This window comes from Colossoma macropomum, unplaced genomic scaffold (assembly GCF_904425465.1).
Source record: "Colossoma macropomum unplaced genomic scaffold, Colossoma_macropomum, whole genome shotgun sequence".
Taxonomy (NCBI): Eukaryota; Metazoa; Chordata; class Actinopteri; order Characiformes; family Serrasalmidae; genus Colossoma; species Colossoma macropomum.
The window spans coordinates 47,221,862-47,228,548 of NW_023494791.1; positions in this window are offsets into that span (position 1 = coordinate 47,221,862).

The following is a 6,687-nucleotide window of genomic DNA, read 5'->3' on the forward strand; positions in this document are numbered from 1 at the left end:
TTAGTGCGTCACAACTGGCCAAAATAACTAATCAGTCATATGCAGAGCCAGTGTTAGTCTGTAGTGCATCGATACACTCGTGGCCCTTTTTGAGATAATGCAGCATTGCGTCCCAGTTAGATGTTACTGCAGTGTTAAAAATGTGTACATTGTTTGCTCTGTAATGATCTATAATGTTCATATGATCCACACAGTCATTCTGACAGACTGTAATACACTACAGGAAGTGTAGGGGGCGATATGGCTTCTACTGTTTCATTTAAAAAGCTCTATAATGTTCATATGATCCACACAGTCACTCTGACAGACTGTAATACACTACAGGAAGTGTAGGGGGTGATATGGCTTCTACTGTTTCATTTAAAAAGCTCTATAATGTTCATATGATCCACACAGTCACTCTGACAGACTGTAATACACTACAGGAAGTGTAGGGGGCGATATTGCTTCTACTGTTTCATTTAAAAAGCTCTGTAATGTTCATATGATCCACACAGTCACTCTGACAGACTGTAATACACTACAGGAAGTGTAGGGGGCGATATGGCTTCTACTGTTTCGTTTAAAAAGCCTCTATAATGTTCATATGATCCACACAGTCACTCTGACAGACTGTAATACACTACAGGAAGTGTAGGGGGCGATATGGCTTCTACTGTTTCATTTAAAAAGCCTCTATAATGTTCACAAGGATTCATTTGAACACACCAAAACAGTTTTAGGCCAGAATGCCTCTTTTAAGGTGACTGAATGTCTATACTTGATCAACTACAAGTCTAGTGGCGTCAGGGCAAGCCCTTTTTTGGTGAAGTTGTCTAATATGACATATAGCATATACATATGTTACACAAAGGCTCGATAATGTAGGTATTAAACTTATATGGATGGAAGCATTTTAACCTAGTAAGAGTTCAAACTTCTGCTCTCGGTGGTCTCACAGTGCCTGGAAGTGACAAGTGGAAGTTCCAGCTCCTGCAGAGCTCAGTCTTAGACAACAATCTCCTGACTGGCAGGACTTTCTTGGTTCCTTTCCTAATGCTGTGTTTTTATTCCCATGCAATTTAACTGATGACTTTTGCGGTTTTATGTTCTAATTATAAACCACGGTAGCACCAGAGAGGATTTATTTAACTGGAAATAATTCTGCTGGGAAGTTTTCTAAGTTCCTGCCCATAATGCCAAAGATTGCAGCCATAATGGTGCCAGACATGGCAGGTTCTGCGTGGAAGTGTCGGTCTACTTGTGGCCATCTTCGATAACGCTATTAAGGGTAAATTAGCCAGTTCATTTTTAGTGAGTGTGCAGCCGTTGTGTCGAAAGGTCACCTAACACCACAGTTATATTTTCATAGGCATTTTGCAAGAGGTTAAGTAAATAGTTTAAATAAAGCTTGGGTTTAAAGTGGTTTGTAGCTCACTTTAGATAAAATCTGGTGAGTACTCAGCTTGTTTCCAGCGTTTTAGGAGGTGCAGCTTTTTCGGATTTACTGGAGAACCAGGTTGATGCATGGAGCAGACGGAGCAAGCTCCTCTTCCATCTCCCTTTTCCACTAATCTAATGAAAGGAACAGGTTTGCCAAAAACGGGTTTCTCCCTTATTCCAAACAGTTGATCAGCCAAGAGATGTTTCACTGTGGAGCTATAGGACTCATGTAGCTAACAAGTGTGCATTTCTTGTTTTCTTTTTTATTTTTTATATGTATCTGTTTTTTGTTCCATTATTACAGACTGTGCTTTGTGCTTGAGATATTGAAAGATGCATTTAAGTAAAATGTATTGTTACTGTTATTGGTAATCAGACCGTATAGCATCGATTGGCATCCAAAATCATCATATGCTTATTTCAAATTTTTGTCCATTTTATTGGCAACAGTGTATCATACAATGTCATCAACCACATTATTGAGTCTGTTAGGCTTTGTTCACACAGCAGGTAAAAGTGGCCCAAATTTGTCTTCATATGTGACACAGATGTGTGTCTGTGTGTCAGTGTGAACAGATAAACACACTGAATCTGACATTTTCAATTCCGATTTGAGACGCTTTCATTTGTGGCACTGAAATCTGATACATATACGATATGTGGCAATGCGACTCAGTCTGAACAGCCAGATTGGAATTCATGCGACTTTTACGTCAATCCAACTCGATATTCGTCAGAATTTCATGCTGCTGAGACTCAGAAACATTTAGGCTGATGTTTCTGTATCAAAACATTAGAAGAGACTTTTCGCAGCTGCTCCATGTTCAAAGAAGTTTTGAAAGAAATGTCCGAACGCGGCCGCAGGAGAACGAGGCTGCAGCGTCGAAGAACAGTTAAAAGTCTGAAAACAAAGTTTAAAGAATCTGAAGATACGAACGAAAGAAGTGACCGCGCCCTTTTTACGGCTCGAACACATTCTGGGTGATGAGTCCAGCTGTCAGTCAGTGAAGCTTCATGATGGCTCCTGTGATGCTGGTGAAGATGAAGCTGATCCTCCGGGAGCGACTGGCGTCGTTGGCGGTCGTGATTGTTTACCTCTGGATGAGCCATGAAGCAGCGTGACGCTCTGTTCTTCTGTGCATGTGGGTCAGTTTAGGAGCTGATCTGTTCAGACTGATGACCCATACAGATCACATTTAAAAGATAATCTGAACAGCCAAACAAAAAAATCGGATTTGGTGAGAAAATCATCTGCTGTGTGAACGCAGCCATAGAGATTACTAAACAACTCCACACTCTTTGAGGTATGTGAATATTTGCAGTTAGCACAGTGCTAATTGGTGGGGTGTAAATGTCCATCATATTAGATACGTTGGCCTCGTAGCTCCAGTCTCTGCTCCTTTGGTCTCAAAATTATTAGTGCCAGTTTTGATGTGGTCTAAATGTTTTATATTCTGCTGTGTGTAAAGTGTTGGGAGATGAAGTAGACAAAGTAGCAGGATGCAAGAGCAAGCTGGGAGATTTATTGGTGGCAGCAAGAAAAACCCAGAAACAAAGGAAAAACTACACAAAGTAAAATAAAACAGAACAATGCTACAATTAAACACATACAATCAGAATCAGAGAACATATTATAATAAACAACACCAAGAAAGGAACAGGACAAACACAAGGGGTATAAATACAGGAGGAAATGAACAAGAAATACCTGGGAACAATTACAGGGCGGGGCAACAGATAAAACACAGGTGAAGGGCAAGGCAAAGGGGTGGAGCAAGGGAGGAGGAGGGAAACCAAAACAAACAGAAACACATTGCTAGAGACATAAGAGAAGGTAAACAAGAGGGGAAAAAACAGACAAAGACAAGGTGCTCAGAAGCCCCTTCTCTAAGGGCCAAGAGAAGAGGCCAGGACTACAGAACTGGACAGGCGACTGGACGGAGGAAAGGACACAGGACTGGATGGGGAATGGACAGGGGACTGGACAGATGACTGAACCAAAGACTGGATGGGGAGTGGACAGGAGATGGGACAGGGTTTTGAACCCAAGACCAGAAATAGGACTGGACAAGGAATTGGACAGGAGTTGGGGCAAAGGACAGAAAAAGGCAACTGGACAGGTATGGAATGGAATGGAGACTGGATAGAAGGGCCAATAGTTGATGAGGCTGGATATGAGACATCGGACTGAGCAGACGACGAGACCAAAGACTGGAACATTAATGTGACCATAACAAAAATACTGCTAGGGACTAGAATGGACATAAAGACAAGAAGAGAAACAGGGATGGACAAGTACACGCAGACAGGAGTGGGCACAGGATTGGTGATTGAAGGGACAGGCCAGGAAGGGTTGGCAGGGGCAAACTGGGAGGCCGGCCTGGCAGAAGGCTGGGCGGCCGGCAGCGCAGGGGCCAGGTTCAGGGCCCCTGGCAAGGCAGCAGCCACATTCTGAGCTGTTGGATCACTAGTGCTCTCCAGAACACTAGGCAGCGCTGTGGGGACAGTGACAGAGTCCAGCAAATCAGGGGACTCTGGTAGGTGCTGGTGGAGACGCAACAACCTCCTGCCACGTCCACACTGTGCAAAACCTGTGTAAAACTATGGTTGCCTCTGAAATTTTATAATTTATATACTTATACATTAATTTTAAGCCCAGTCTCATCACACAGTGCTGCTGTTTCTCTGCCCAGACTTTTTTTTTTGCCTGCTGCATTCAGTTTACGTCATGTGACAGTACAGGTTCTGTTCAACACTCAGTAAAAATTACATTTTCTGTTCCACCTTAAGTGGCGAACCTGTGCAGGTGCAACTTCTGCATCATTTAAAGTTGAATGGAAAATTTGAGGAAGACATTAACTTCAGCCTTGTCGTGGTTACTGTGGTCGGTATTCGTAATCCAATATGTTACAACCATTCAAAGTCCGACCCCTGCCAGGAAAAATAAATAAATAAAAAGGCCTGCTGTTGTTTACGTTGCCATGGTTACAGTCACAGTGCGGCCTGAAATGCACACACAGTCCTGATCAGGCAGATAAGTTTTAGCTCCATTTGAATATTAATAAAAAAAAAAAAATCTGACCAAATCTTTGGTTGATGATCACCAAGTCCCATGTCTTTAGGATTATTAAGTTTTTTATTTACATTTAAGTTGCAGCACCTTTAACAAGCTGCCTATAAAAAAAGGTATTAAGGTAGAGTGTTTCTGCATGATAAAAGTAATAATAATTATTATTGTTACTACATTATTAATAATACATTTCACTGATGAACTTAGTGTGATTATCACTGGTTGAATAAAGTGTTTGAATATTATTGCAACGCCACTGTAATGATGCAATAGGACATTAATTAGGATTAAATCTGTTCACGGTTCAACGAGAAAAGGGGACTTATTACACACTAACGCTTATTATACAATAACTACAGGGACTTCAATGCAAACTGGCTGAGCTATTCTTAGATTATAGACGTGTGTAATAAAACTTTGTGCCCACTGGTGGACCCTGGCTATTTTAGGGGTGAACATCAGATCTGCACCCAGAATACCACAATATTGCAATAACTGTCTATAATGGTATTGTCAACCTGAAATGGCTCAGCTCCACCCTCGCCAAAGTCAGTGGGCCCCACTGATGGTAGGTAACGTCACCTACAACAGCTCCAGCTCTCCATCCAGGAGCTCCACTGAGAGGAAATGACTGTATTCCCACAACAGCGCAGAACATGCACATGCAGAACGATGCACTCCTCTTTTTTCATGGACTTGTCACTTTACCATGTTGCTGTGCTACAGTTGCTGAACAAACACAACACCAACACACCACAGCTCTGAGGCCAGGCTGCCGAGCAAATCTGCATGCGTTCGCGTTTTGTCATCCTTCTGTGTATCCGTCAACTTATCTGAGCGCTAACATTGTTTGTCAGAATAAGAAGACCTGCTATAGCTGGGTAATTGGGATACAGTTCAGATATTGAAAACAGCTACCTGGATAGCAGATAGGACTTACTTAATTACATCCCCAACACAATGCAGCTGAATGTTTGCGTGTGGTTGTTGGCTCTCTCAGCAGAAGGAAAGAATGACCTCCAAAACAAATCTCAAACTCACCCATGTCTATTGTGACTCACTGGTTCCTGGTTGGAAAACAGGGACCAGTGTTTTAATCCTATCTGAAATGTTTCGTATTGTATTTCGCAGCTGTAAAGTGTTATGAAGGCCTCTGTGTATGTCTTTGTGGTGTGACGACCCTCCCTGTTGACTCAGCCAGCGGTACGTTGGGTCAAAACCAACTGATATTGTAAACTAACTAATCTCAGAGTTTATGCAGATCTGTCCTAATTTTATGCCTATTTTCAATTAAGAAACATGGAATTTGGCTTTGACACAGCCACAAACTGACTTTGCATGGTTGGATAACATCCTCTATTGTGTAAGTTTACTGCACATATCTGTGGTGTGCAGTTATCTAGTGTGATCTAGGTAGCGGTCAGTCGTCTGTCTCACACTGCCCATCACACTAGGTATATTTCCATCCAAAAGATTTTTATGGGAAATGATTTTAAATAGAACCACACTAAAAACCCTTGAGGAACCATCTTTTTTAAGAATGTAGACTTACCAGATACACAGCAGCGACTGCTGATGTTAAATGTGGGGATAAAACATAAGCCGTCATGCGTTGTATTGAAACACTGTCCCAAACCACAGTTTCACATACACCAATCAGGCATAACATTCTGACCACCTCCTTGTTTCTGCGCTTATTGTCCATTTTATCAGCTCCACTTACTATATAGGTGCACTTTGTAGTTCTACAGTTACAGACTGTAGTCCATCTGTTTCTCTGATACTTTGTTAGCCCCCTTTTACCCTGTTCTTCAGTGGTCAGGACCCCATGGACCCTCACAGAGCAGGTACTATTTGGGTGGTGGATCATTCTCAGCACTGCAGTAACACTGACGTGGTGGTGGTGTGTTAGTGTGTGTTGTGCTGGTCTGAGTGGATCAGACACAGCAGTGCTACTGGAGTTTTTAAACACTGTGTCCACTCACTGTCCACTCTATTACCTTGTTGGTCCACCTTGTAGATGTCATGTGTGTCAGCATAGTTTGTGTTGGTCATCCTCTAGTCCTTCATCAGAGGTCACAGGACACTGCCCACAGGATGTTGTTGGCTGGATATTTTTGGTTGGTGGGCTATTCTCAGTCCAGCAGCGACACTGAGGCGTTTAAAAACTCCAGCAGCACTGCTGTGTCTGATCC